We start from the raw sequence: 15,171 nt of genomic DNA, 5'->3' as shown, positions 1-15,171 counted from the left end.
GGCAAACTCATACGGATCCGAACCAAAATCACCAAAAGCATTATCATCTATATCAATTTCTTCAGACACAAAACTGTACCTACTATGGCCATCATCTTCTTCAACATTTCTGCTAGCATTAGTAGTTGCTTCCCAAGGTTCTCCGTGAAATGTCCAATTCTTATAGCTTTGGTCAATTCCATTAAAGTATAAGTGATCCCTTATAATTCCAACCCCAAACAACTTCAAATTAACACATTTAACACATGGACAACGGATATGTGTTGTAGTTAGAAGATTTTCTACAGCAAAGTTCAAAAATGCTTCCACCCCAAACTCATATGCCTTCGATCTTCTATCCGAGTGCATCCATGACTTATCCATCTCCGACACTATAACCTATTATCTATAATAAAGTGAAAATACAGGCAATGACCATCACTATAGCAGATTATACAATGATCTAATCGCAAGTAATAAACAACAGAGACGACGGGTTTTAATCAAAAACAGACGTATTTGGCATATATAGACGACGGATTTTCAACAGACGTCGTCTATTATACGTAATACAAACGACGGTTTATGAAAAAACCGTCGTGTATAAGTAATACAACGACAGTAGTTTAAAAACACCGTCGTGTAATCGTCGTCGTACGCCTTAAAATTCGTCGTGTCTCAGTTTATTTTCAAGAACACAAAACCCATTAAGAACACAACATATATATGAAACCAAGCAAGAAACCAACATATACATGAAACCAAGCATGAAAACATTAAATCCATTCCCAATTCAACATAACATAGGGTGATTAAAAGATACGACAAAATTAAATCCATTCCCAATTCAACATAACAGATAATGTAATCCATGAACCCATTAAACAGAAAATCCATGAACCCATACCTATAAGCATTGGTGCACTTTGCACCTTCTCCAGAGCGGAAAATGACAAGATCAAATAAAGGTGTCCTTTTGCTGGAAATCATTTGGAAGTTGGTGATGTGTCTTTTTGTGTTGATTTCCAGCAAAAGTACACCTTTATTTGATCTTGTCATGAACCCATTAAACAGAAAATCCATGAACCCATACCTATAAGCACATTATTAACAGATCGCAAAGCATATACCTAAAACCCTTTAACAAAACAACCTAATATCATTCAATGAATTTACAAGGGGAAGATAGGGTTTGTACTTACAGGTTGGACGAGCTCACAGATTCGACGAGCCTGGAGAGTGCAACTTTTAATTAGAGCAGAAGTGAGAGAGCGAAATGTTATGTCGCGTGAAATCTGAAATTTTAGGTTTCAGGGATCAAAGTATAAGACTAAGAGCCAAATCTAAAAAAATTTAGGTCGCGCGAAAATTTTTAGAGCGCGCGCGTTATAAAACGTCGAAAGAAAAACCAAGGCGAAAGTTCTACAAGTACCGACGTAAATTTAATATTCCACGACGGAAACTTCATTTTTCGGATTAAGAACGTAAGGCCGTTCATTTTTCGGATTAATTTTAAATTTATTTTGAATTTTTTATATAACGACGACTGAAAAACCACGTCGGTGTTAAGAAATTAAAGACGTTGTAAATTATATAAACCGACTTACATATTAAAATAACGTCGTTTAAAGCGTAAATCATGTCGTATGTTTTACTGTACGACGTAAAATATGTATTCCACGACCCAACCACCGTCGTTAAAAATTAATACACTAAACCCATAAAATTAAATTATACAATTTAAAAAATTAAGTTTATAAAAGGTTTTATGGTTTTAAAGCCTACCATATAACATAGACTACCCAAAAATTATACTTTAAAAATAAACCCCAATAAATAACAACACTAATCTCTAAACCCTAGACTCTAAACCCTAAACCATTAAACTAGAAGTGATTTTATGACTCATCAAAACAATTTTGTTTTGGATGGTCATTTTAAATTTTTGTTATTCAAAATGAATTTTTTCAAGGTTTATGTGGAAGAAAATATATCAATGACTTCATAGGAGTTGACTTTTCAATTTTCTGATTTATTTTAAATTTATTTTGAATATTTTGATATAAAAATAATAAAATATTCTTACCACAACAACAAACCACGTCGGTGTTAATAAATTGTAGACGTTGTAAATTGTAATAGACTACTAAGTCGTTAAAATGACGTCGTTAAAATGAGAAACCATGGCGGCTATTTAACTATACGACGTAAAATATATATTTTACGACTTAACCGCTGTCGTTACATAAACGTCGTCGATGATACCCTGAACCCTTAAGAAATTGAAGATGTTGTAAACCATAAACGACTCAATTGTTCAAAGAACGTCGTCTAACTATTTTTTTACGTCGTATTTGTTTAAAACACGCAACAACAAAATACGACGGTTATTGACTTTATTAGGTCGTTGGAAAAGTATTACACGTCGGTTAAGCAATTTGTATGTTTGTTTTTTTTTTAATTTAAGAAAACCTCAACAAATTTTTACATTACATATTATAGAGAAAATTTGTACATTATACATAAATATCAAGTGTTCAATAATTGCCCTGTTTAATAATTTGGAAAACAAACTCTGCCCATTCATTCCGGACTTCATCAATGGCTTCTTGGGGGTATGAAGCTTCCTGGTTTCCCTTGGCATACTGCATAAACAATGACTATTAGGGTTTATAAATAAAAAGAAATTCAATCACAGACGACGATATTTTTCATAACCGACGTAGTATATCCATTCAACGACGTTAATTTTACACGACCGTCGTTGATAATACAAAAAACGACGTGAAATGTATGAAGGTAATTTCTTCTTACCTTATTCTCAAACCCCAAGGAAGGATCCATGATGATGTCCCTCATGAAGCGCATTACATAATACCCGCATTCAACATTGCTGGGTTGCTTTGGTGTGCCTGAGAGAGTTTTCCAAATTACATTTTTACGTCCTGCTCGGGCTATGTGGGTATTATATATTTTTAAAGCACTGTTCACGATGTTTTTGGCCTCTTCATCGACCACACGATTTCCTGGCAGAGGATCCAGAAAATAGACGGTTTCTCTCTTTGCTCTTACAATCAGCAAAATCCAATGACGGCTGCACAAAATTAATATAAAAACGACGGTTATTTACAAAAACGACGTATTATAGTATTTCACACGACGAAGTAAAGTAGCTAACGACGACATTATATATTTATCACGATGATAAATAAATACCGACGTGGTTAGTAGTTTCAAACGACTAAATAAAATAAAACACCGACGTGGTTAGTTTATAAGCTGTCATTTATTAAAAATCTTAAAAACAAAATCCTAAGGAGACTAACCCTGGATTGTAAGGCATCATGAAAATCTGTTCACCGTCTGTCTTCTGAAGTCGAGCTGCTACAAGTCGTGATCTTGCAGTTATTGTGCCAGAGTTGGCACTAACTGTAGCAGGGTCGATAAAGCCAACCATACTGCACATATTGGCTTTTTTCAAAACATCGTGTAAGTACCTAAACAAATAAAATAATATAAACAAGTCAGCACACAAAACACGACGGTTATGTATAAAAAAAACGACGTATTATAATATTTCAAACGACGTACTGAAATAGATGAGGACGTTATAATATATTTATCACGACGGTTGTTAGTTAAGACGACGTGGTTAGTTAGTTAAGACGACGCAATATATAAACCAACGAGTTATTATTTTAGAAGTACAAACCTCATATATACAGCCAATACAGTAGCTCCAATTTCTTCCATGCCTGCAAATTGTGTAATATCTTCAGGCAGGAGGAAGGTATCGCGCTCACCACCAAACACCTCCTTATCAATTGTAAATTGGACGGTCTTATCCTCAGGCAGGAGTGTCGTTTCCACAAAACGACAAAGGGTTTTTAAAGAAGATGGCGCCTCCATTTTTGAATAAGCACCAACTTCAATAACCTGTTTAAAGAAATAAAAAAAATGACGTGGTAATTCAATAAAGACGACGGTTTAAGGAATAAAACGTCGTTTTAAAAGTATTTAAACGACGGTGAAAAAATTGTCGTGGTAATTTAATAAAGACGACGGTTTTATGAATAAAGAGTCGTCTGAAACCATTTAAACGACGGTGAAAAAACCGTCGTTTAAATATTTTATTACGTCTTAAAAAAATTCCGCCGTCTAAGTTGTAAACAAACGACGGATTAAATAAAAATATCGACGTCTGAAATTTTTAAAAACAAATAAAAAAGTTATGTTAACATACCTTGTCGTCATGCTTTTCTTCATCTTCTTTCTCCTTTTCTTCTTCCTTCTCTTCATCTCTTTTTTCTTCTTCCTTCTCTTCATATCTTTTTTCTTCTTCCTTCTCTTCATCTCTCTTTTCTTCTTCCTTCTCTTCATCTGGCTGATGTTTCCCCATTTTGGCAGTATCATCCTCCAAATGTAGGGATCTCACATCACCTCCAGAGCAGCTAGCTTTGTCAGACATTGGATTTTTGGGGCTTTGGCTAATTCTTGGTTTAAGCATGCTTGGATCAAAATTGGGAATTAATTGGGAAAGCTGACTCAGGAAATGCTCCCTCTCAGCCTCTACCAATTGTTTTGTCCTAGCCTCCATCCTTAAGGCCTCTTCCCTTGCCTTAGCCTCCATCTTTTTAGTCTCTTCTTGAAGGAGAACTCTTAAACTCTCCTTCAAACGGTCGTCAAAGCTCACCCTCTGTGGTTTGGGCAAATTGAAATATTGCCTTGGGGAAACACCAGCACCAACTCCCCTCACCCTGCCTGGATGCTCGGGGCCCAAAGCCATGGTCAGCACATCATTGCTGCCATCTACTCTGACTTTGCCTTCCGAGACTTGTTTCTGCAATTCATCCTAAAACAAAGATAAACAAAAAAACACACGACGGTTATTTATGTACAAACGACGTATTATATAATTTCACACGACGCAATAACGTATAAACCGACGTTATTATAACTTATCACGACGGTAGTTATACCGACGTGGTTATTTATTTAAAACGACGAAATGAATAAACAACCGACGTCTTATGCTATAATTAAAGATAACAGAGTAGTGATTCCTATTTAGACCGTTAACGACGTTTTTAAAAAATTTTCGACGTGGTAATATCCTTCACACGACGCGAAAATGAACCACCGACGTCTTATGCTATAATTACAGAAAACATAGTAGTGATTCCTATTTAGACCTTTAACGACGTTTTTAAAAACTTTTCGACGTGGTAATATCATTCACACGACGAAAAATATAACATACGACGTAATAAGAATAATTCACAGTTTAATAAAAATTTAAAACAGAGTGAGTAGGCTTACAATTAATTTTGCCTTCTCTGCCACCTTTGGATCAGGGATGTTACCATGTTTGTCCTGTCTAGCTCTCTTCCATAAGGTAGATCGATCAATTTCTACCCCAGGCATGGTTTCCTCCAATTGATCCTCCAATCCAGCATATCCTTTTCGAGACAATCGATGATTGTACTCGAGTTTCTCCCTAATCTGTGAATGTTGAGAATGCACAGACTGAAAATCTTTGGATAGCCTTGAAGCTACAAAGGCATCCCATTGTGCTTTCTCTATGAATTTATATGTTTCAGGGGGTTGGCTTAATTTCTCCCTGTCATTGGTGTATGGAAGGATATAATGCCTCGTTAGTGTAGACTTGAAATCCTTCCATTTTTTGGCAGCAGAAGATAAAACAGAGGTCTTGCCCCCTTGGCCTACGACAAAAGCCATGTCAACTGCTTCCCAAATCTGCTCCTTTATATCCTTTGGGATTTGGGACCATTTCTTGTCCACAAGTGGGATCCTGGAGCGTGCCAAGACACCAATATACGACTGCATCTCAATATGTGCTTGGCCAACACCTTTCCCCCTTTTATTGTACTCAACAATTGGCCTCAGTTTCTGAAGCTTTCTCTTCACAACACGAGGCATTGTGCTCATACCTCGACCAGTCTTTGAATCATCAGAGATTGTTGTCTGGCTGGTTGGTTCTGTCTCAGCAGATGATGAAGCAAACTTCATCTTCTTCGAAGACTTCATCTCCTTCGAAGACTTGTCTTGGGGAGCTACCACTCCAAGCTTCTTGGAGCCAGAATCCTTAGTTTGTTGTTGAGAAACCATTTTAACAGACAAAACTGCAAGTGAAAATATTTCAGGAAAACATTAAGAACACAAACGACGGTATTAAAAAAATACGACGTATGATATGATTTTAGACGACGCAATGAAATAATCTCAGACGTAATAAATGTTTAAAACCATTATTTATATAACGTCGTGGTATATATGTTCACACGACGTCAATAGTAATACACCGTCGTGGTAAACTATTAATTATATAACGTCGTGGTATTTATGTTCATACGACGTCAATAGTAATACACCGTCGTGGTATTAACATTCACACGACGTAAAACAATAAGATATTTTGTCGTCTATATTAGATACCAACCCTAGTTTCTTTTTCTTTATATTTTATCAAATAAGGGAAAAACAAAAACCATTGTTCAGCGAAATCAAACCTGCAATTAAACAAGCATATAAAAAAAGACTATTATTTTAAAAACAACTTTGTCAATTTTCAGACGACGCTAGAACAACTGACGAACCGTCGTGGTCTACCGTCGTCTTATTTAGTTGATGTAGTTGTCTTCAAAGTTGGAAACTTTCTCTCTTTACCTGTATATTTTATCAAACTTGGAAAGAAGTAAAATGATTTTGGCCAGAAAAAAGGTAAAAAGATTTTTCAAACAAAAAACGTATGAGCATGCAAAACAGTAACCAAAATAGTGAAAATGAAAGCTTACCTTTTGCGTGCAATGAAAGCAAAAGGAAGATGATCGATGTTTAAGTTCAGAGACGACGAAGAAGACGAGAGGAAGACGATGAGAAACTCTGACAATGCTCTGACAAGGAAAAAAGACGAAAAGGTTTCTCTGGGAGATTGAAATTTTTAATCGGGTTTGGAAACAGTGCATGTGTAAGTCGAAAAGTTGCTTACATATAAAACCATTTCAAAAAAATAATACGGCGGTTACATTTAACTACGTCGTTTTTAACTAAAACGACGCAATATTTTTCATTCGACGTGGAATCATTTCATTTAACGTCGTTAGGTTTAATATAACCGACGTGGATTTTAATTTTTAAATTATGAATAGAATTTTTTTTCCCGTGACCTTTCAGTTTATTTTTCAATTACAGTGCGTTATAAATAGAGTTTTTTTTCCGGAGGAAATTTAAAACGAAGGAAATTAATATTCTGCAATATATAAAGTTTCTTTTTTGGATGACAGATTTAAATAAAATAAGAATATAAAAACAACAAATGTGTAAGTCAAGTAGACGAAAAGTTGCTTACATATAAAACCATTTCAAAAAAATAATATGGCGGTTACATATAACTACGACGTATAAATTACAAAATACGACGGTACATTTAACTTCGGACGTGGTAAATAAATACGACAGTAGTTTGTAGGTACCGTCGTAGTAAACTCAAAAATTAAAGTACATAAGTAATAACTCGCGTCATGGTATATTATTTAACACGTCGTTTTTATTAATTTACCGACGTGGATTTCTGTAATATACGTCGATCATACCGACGTTGATTTTACAATTTAAACGGCGGTTTTTTTGTAAGGACCGCCGTTGGTTTTAAAAATTTATTCTATAAATTTGTCGCTTTCATTCATTTTCGGTTTACATTTAAGGTTCCAAGTTCTTCCTCTCTCAGTCTCTCATGTCTCAAAGATAATAATTTGGATGTTTTCTCAAAGAGAAATTGAGCTTACTCGCATCAAATATATGTCCACAAGAAGAAGCTTGTCAACTAGCCTTCTCACTTCCTTGATCAAGCCTGATAGGACACTTAGTGCTTCTGAATACTCCTTGCTTTCCATCAAAAGAGATGCAAGCCTGGCCTCCACTCGCTGTCGAAGGAAAGTTCGCTTCTCAGGGAAATCTGAAGATCAGATGTGCCTGATCCTCTGCTTGATTTTCTTGCCTAAGAAGATCCGTCGGATTTATTGTGATAGCCTCTTCCTTTATCCGTAGAGCTTCAGAAGAAGAAGATGGGTTTCAAGAATGCGATAAAGAATAGAAATGGCTTCAGATGGCCTCTAAAGCATGAGCAATTGAATCAGTAGTTTCTGGGAGATATGATGAAGACATTGTCAATGCTTTGAACTACACAAGTCCTGCAGAAAGATATGTTAAAGAAACTGAAACAACGGCGGTTTTCTGTTCTACCGTCGTCTTTTCTCGTCGTCTATATTAAGTTACGATGGCGGTAGATTTATAATTACCGACGTAGATTATTTTGTTAAACGTCGTTAAGTGTACTACAACCGACGTGGATTTTAATTTTAAATTATAAATGGAGTTTTTTTTCCCGTATTCTTTCAGTTTTAGTTTTCAATTCCAAAGCGTGATAAATAGATTTTTCTTTCCCGAGGAAATTTAAAATGAGGGAAATTAATGTTCTAGAATTTGTAAACTAACACGACGCAATATTTGCAAATCTGTGTCATCTGTTAAGATTATGATGTGGAACAGAGTTCCATCTGGTAAGATTTCGTAACCCTTGGGATCTCAGCAAAACTGATTATGTCGGCGGTGTTCTATATAAACCGTCGTGGTTATTTCAATTCTTGTCATTAAGTAGATCTACCGACGTAGGATAAGAAAATCAAAGAAAAAAATTGTTAACAAAAATTCTTATTAAGACGACCGTTAAAATTAAAGGTACGACGTATAAAATGAATAAATACGACGATAAATTTTATTGTACGATTTAAAGATAACGTAGTAGAACTATACGAGAATGACGTCGATATATTTATATTTTCCGTCGTTGTAAATTAATTTAATACGGCGATATTTTGTATTTTAAAGCCGTGGATTTGTTTGTAATTATACGGCGTCTTATACGAAAACCTCGTCGTGTTATTTTATGAGTAAAAACGGCAGTTTTTATTGAAATCGTCGTCTTTACTTTCTACGTCGGTCGATTCATAACTTCTGCCGTTCTTTGTTGGCATTGATTTTACACTGCGGAAATCTGTTTCAAATAGACGTCGGTTGTTTAATTATGTACGTCGTTGTTTTTGAACAGCCATTTGAAACTCCATTTTTTAGTTGTCTAAGGTTGTATTACACGACGGTGTTTTTAGAACCGTCGTCTTTTTATAAACCACGACGGTTTTCACTGAGACCGTCGTTGTTTTCTGGTCGTCTTTTTCACTTTTTGTAGTAGTGTTGATATTTTATCAATATAATATTTCTCAATAATTGTATACTTTTCTCATAGTTGTCTATGATTTTTTTTTCTTCCAAGAAAATTGCAATTGGTGAAATGTTGAAGTTTGGATCATGTTCATGGATGTTACTTCATACTTGTTTTGCCTTTTCCTTTTGTTATCATGGATGGTGAACTTTGGCTTAAGTTCAAGAATTTTTGCTTTTGTTTGGAATGATATTGATTTTTTGGGTTATATTGTCTAATATGATATATCATTTTGGGCATGTACTGTTTACATTTAAAATTTGTTCAAAAATATAGTTTTTTAATTTGTTCAAAAAAGTTTATTTTCTTAACTGGTGAAATGGGTCGTGTCGTGTGATTCGCGAATTGTACCGGGTCATATTCGTGTTTGATATTTTCCATCCATTTTCTTAACGGGTAGTGTCATCTCAACGAGTTTTTCATGGGTTGACACAAACACTGCTAACACGACACGAATGCCAGGTCTACGTGAGAGAGATGAGAGATAGTGGCGTGAGGGAGAGAGAGTGAGAGTGCTTCTCTAGAGTTTGCAGAGAAGAATTTTCATATGGAAGGAATTATTCTTTTTCTTAAATGACAAGATAATATCAAGGAGATTTGCTGGAAATCAGATCTTTAATTTGGAGAGATATTTTTATCATAAATTAAAGATAATTGGCTAATTAAATCTAATTTAATTAGCATAATTATTAGACCTAAAGAAGAGCACATAAGATTGAATTGATCTTACACTATTTATGATGATAAAGAGCCAGCCATTATAACCCTAGAATACGTTTAAAGGTTGTCGAAGAAGAAAATAAAGGGCCAGCCATTAACAATATATTTCTTTTAAGGGTTGGCAACTTCTTTACATGTAAGAAATTACTTATCTTAATCATAAATATTTGGAAAAACTCTCTCCCGAGTTTGTGGAGAAAAAAAAAAATCCTAGAGATTATACACCAATCACTACCCTATTTGGGGGTGGGTGGCTTCTCACCCCCTTTCCCTCTCCTCTCCTCTCTCTCCCTCTTCCCTTCCCCCTCTCTTCTCTCTCCATTGTCATCTCTCTAACTCTCTCTCCCTCCTCTTTTGGGGAGATTTTTGGAGTCCATATCTATTTGGATCTTGGGTTTTGTTGCTTAGATATGTTTGGATCTTGGAATTTGTTGTTTGTTTTGTATGTGCGTGCTTTTTTTTTTTGGTAGGTTCTTGGTGGCTTTATGACAGGATCCGCCCCGAATTTCTCAGAATCCGTGACTGAACCCTTGTGGTTTTTCAGACATCCTACCAATGTCGAGCCTACTTACTAATTACCAACATCCTCTTCCCTTATAACCAAGAAAAATAGGCCCGAGACTTCTACTGAAATTTCGGCAGAGTCTCCCCTGAAAAAAGGACCTTACCAAATTTTTCTACCTGCCAAAAACACAGTTTAAAAGCACAAACTTCAGCATGCACAAAGTACATCACACACAACAAACAAACAGGCCTCTGGCCTCATAACCAAACATTTTCTAATACATTATTGGTTTTGAACTCCTCTGTAAATCCATACTCCCATATCAAATATCGTAACAACAAACAGAAAAAACCTTTCTCCTTCTAAAATTCATTTCCACACTTAAAACAATAAAGAACAGCTCAAACAATTTATTTTACGGTTGTACCTAGATTAAACTCCAGGCTACCTACGTACCCTTTTGTGAGGAATAAAGCCACACATAGTTCTTAAATCAACAATCACGGTTCAAATAATATACGATTATTTAAAGTAGTATCAACGATTAAATTTAGATTCATTTACAACATCAAATTCGACAAGGCACACACTGAACACTTTATAAGTTCCTTTCCTTTTATCAGTTCTTTCCCCACAACCATACCCTATACAAGGCGTATGTTGCCAAACAACACTTTCCACAATCCCGATATAGTATAGCAATACCCAAACTCAACTCCCTTAACTCTAACCAAACCGTTCCCGAGATATAGACTTACAAAACATCATATGTATGGAAAGCTTTTAAAAAATAACTAAGCATATACACACATATATATATATATATAAATAGACCACGAAAACTTCCATGACTGTATAGGTATAAACTACAAAGTTCATAAGTATAAATATAATATCTATATAAGACAACCTCACACCATCACAAGTATCGGGAAAACACTCCAACACGGGGATCGTTCACTAGCCCACAGGGTTTCAATTTTCTACCCTGCGTCTAGGATGAGCTGTTCAACCGAGGGACTACCACTCTACAGGACACACATCGAAAAATTCAACGCCATGTGCGGCCAACCCAAACAATGTCTTATGCGCGCAGACTGTCGTCAAGGCCTACTGCACACCCTACCAAAGGTACACTACAAGAAAAATATACTATGACAACACGTTATTAACAACGTGCGTAAGTTAGCGTTGTGGAATTAGACTTTCCACAACGTGCAGAAGGTGCATGTTGTGTTATACAACTTTCAACAACGTGCATTTAGTGCTCGTTGTGGAAATGGAATTTTGGGGAAGTTCTAACAACGCACCTGTGCGTGTTGTTGTATATGGAGTTCAACAACATGCAACGCATATTGTCAAAACTATATCAGTTTACTACAGTAAAAAAATTCCTGAAAAAACTAGCCGAATTTTTTTGTGGGAAAAACTCCCGCACTGTTCCACTAAATATTTCAGTCTCCCTCTCAAATGTTTTATCGTCTCCTCTCTTTCTTTGGTCTTTCTCTTTATCTTCTAAACTCTCATTTCTTCTCTCTCCATCTCTTGCGCTGGCCTTCTATGTCGCTCCTCTCTCACAATCTGGTTTTTTGTTTGTCGTTGGCTCTCTCTCTCTCCCAGCCTCTTCCTCCATTCCCGAGTAGATTATCCAACACTCTCAGCCTCTTTATGACAGGTAAAAGCTTTGCTTCTCTTCCTCTCTCTTTTTAACTATGTATGATTTAGATTATTCAAATCAAGCTTAATGGTATTTCAATCTAGGATTATGGTCTAGGGGTTTTGACAAATCGATTTCAATGTTCCTAATATGCTTTAGGGTTAAACTATTTGGGTAGTGAATTGTAAGTCAGAACAAATCGATTTCAAAACTCGTCATCTCTATGGAACCGTCTCTAGGAACAAATCTCCAAGTACTCCTTCGATACTCTCCTCTACAGAGTACTTCTTTTTCTTCTTATTCTTTTAATTTGCAATATTTGTTGTTTTCCCTTCATTTTCTCTTAATTCTTTTTAATTATTTCGAATTTGCTTTTCATTTCCATATACTGTATCGGTTTCTTGAATGCAGAATTTGGTGATTTGGCATCTATTGATAGTTGGCCTATGTAGGCTTGTGTTTGGTTTGTTTAGAACCTACCAGAGTCCGCTAGGGACCTCCTGCCCAAGTTTTTGAAGCACAATACCCTCTCCAGCTTTGTTAGGCAATTGAACACCTATGTATGTATCTCTCTCTCTCTCTCTCTCTCTCTCTCTCTCTCTGTGTCTTTGCTCCTCATGGTTTATGCTTTTATTGGTGATTGAATTTTTACCAACAATTGATGGAAACATAGATTGATTTTATTTGTGGAGTACGTTTATAGTTTACCCAAATCTAAATCATTTAGGAGTATGAGGCTACTGAGAAAAACCTAAATTTTTTGGCTAAGAAAGGAAAAGGAAGAAAGGTGGCAATTTTGAGATAGTAGTTTTGTTGAGTATGGCTTGGAGCAGAGTCAAGTCTTTAACCATCTCGACTTGGTCTTTCAGTTCTTACATGTCTTCTTTTTTTCTTATTTCTTTTTTTAAAATTCATTCCTTTATATGTGTTTTTTATCTGAACCTCAATTCAATTTGCAGGAAATTCAAGAGAGGAAATTCATAAGAGAAAAAGAATCATTTTGCTGGATATACTGATTCATGTAAGAATTTGTTTGTCTCAATTGTCAACTAATTCACACACAGATGGCTGCCCTGCTTGCTATTGATCTTGAGGTATGTATGGATTGCTTGTTCTATGTATGTTTTATAAAGCTAGAACAACCTTCTTAGATCCCAAAATTTGCATAGAATCTGTAATCTCATATAAACTATGCTCTAACATTTTTTCTGAGGTTACAATAGTGGTGCATGTGCTTGTATCGTTTTCTTTTTATCCTAATTTTATAAGTACTACTGATTGGGGTAATGGTATATCCTCATATTTTGGGAAGTCAGTTATATATTAGTAAATGCTTCTCTGTTCAAAGCCTTGCATTCTTGTCTTTTAACACTTGTAAAATTGAATCTAGAAGGTGGAGACCAGAATGAGGATCGTTGCTTCTAGTGAAGGGAAAAGCAAGTCCTTCGTTCGCACATTCATTTAAGTGTCATCGTTCTTATTTATCATATTTTAAACTTTTACATGTTTTTTTCTTTCTCTTTTTGGTGGATTTTCTGGCATTTTGTGTTTGGTTCTATGTGATATTAGAAAAGGTGCATGATTTAACAGACATAAAAGATTACTTTAACGATGCGAAATCAAGTTTGTAATGAAGATAGTGTGAATTACAAAACACGAGATAATTGAAGAGCTCAATGTGAATGTTTACAATCCACAACTATTGGATCAAATCCTAACAAACTAACTACTAGCAATTATATATATATGTTCTCAATGTGGGTTGGATAGATGGGTTCCATTAGCAGCTTCATCCCGAATTGTAAGTATTATTCATATTTTCTTATACTATTTATTGAAACTTACGTGTGCATTTTTTTTTCTTTCTCAATGCACATAGTTTATGTTTAGAAAATCATTATCTCTGTTTTTTATTGTCCAAACCTTTTCAGAAGATATTTAAGAGGGTGAAAAAAGCTTGGAAGCATGGTAAGGATCAGCTTGGTAGATTATGTGATGAAGAGTTTGTTGATATTGGTACAAGTGAAAGAACTATAAAGGAGAAGCTTAAGTGTACCTTATTTAGTGATTATGAAGGTATACATTTATATATGTAGAACTTGACTTGTAGGATAATCATGTATATCAATTTGGTTTAGGTTTATTCTTGTAATTAGGCATGTAGTTAGAAGTCCTAGAATACTTCAATCTTCTAGATTTTATTTTATTTTATTGTACTTTTGATATTGTATGCTTTTGAATATTAATAAGTAATTGATACGGTTTTTTGTTGATGGAAAGGCAACAAAAAATGAAACGGATTATGTATTTTTCATGCAATAAGGTGATTATAGCGATTGGAAATAATTATAACATAATAATATTTAATATCACAACGTGCAAAGGCTGTTGTTAAAAAGTTAACAACAACGTGCATATGAACGTTGTCAATTAGGTATTCAACAACACGCTGAACAAGTTGTTGTCAGCCTCTTCCACAACATGCGTGCGTTGCATTTACTGGTGTTGACAACGAGCACTAATATCAACAACAACATGCGAAGCGTGTTGTTGAAGGCTGTGAACTTTTTAACGACATCGGCTTCAACAACGTGCACCGCATGTTGTTAATACCCTTCAACAATGCACAATGTGTGTTGTTGAATGACTTTTTTCTTGTAGTGGTAATAGTAACCAATATCCAAGTAAGTCCACACAATAAAAAATCCAACGCCACGTGTGAGTAAGTAACCAATATCAAATGTGTCTAGGTTCTTTACCATACACCGAAAAATCCAACGCTACGTTTGGTAAAGTAACCAGTAATCAGTATTCAAGGGAGCCCACAAGCCGGAAAATCCAACGCCACGTGCGAGTATAGTAACCAGAAAAGGTACGTATGATGGTGAGATTCACAACCCATATATATAATATAAAAATAATATACCCTCCCTCAATTCAATTTTCCCAAATATTTATTTGTAATATAGAAAATAAACTCTCACAAGCATAAAATCCACAAAGACCCAAAAT

At 35.2% G+C, this 15,171-nt stretch overlaps 1 long non-coding RNA gene across 2 annotated transcripts; it reads left to right on the top strand.

Annotated features, from left to right (window-relative positions):
* Positions 11,706-14,694, top strand: LOC18792863. Of its 2 annotated transcripts, XR_002269705.1 has the most exons (5): positions 11,706-12,177; positions 12,319-12,440; positions 12,571-12,719; positions 13,119-13,253; positions 14,091-14,694. It is a non-coding gene; the product is annotated as an uncharacterized LOC18792863 (long non-coding RNA). The 2 variants fall into 2 exon arrangements; XR_002269704.1 differs by lacking the exon at positions 12,319-12,440 and having other exon boundaries at positions 11,717-12,177.

Source organism: Prunus persica, chromosome G1, assembly GCF_000346465.2.
Source record: "Prunus persica cultivar Lovell chromosome G1, Prunus_persica_NCBIv2, whole genome shotgun sequence".
Taxonomy (NCBI): domain Eukaryota; kingdom Viridiplantae; phylum Streptophyta; class Magnoliopsida; order Rosales; family Rosaceae; genus Prunus; species Prunus persica.
The sequence above is the reverse complement of the archived record's forward strand: the minus strand, read 5'-3'. Positions and strand labels throughout refer to the sequence as shown.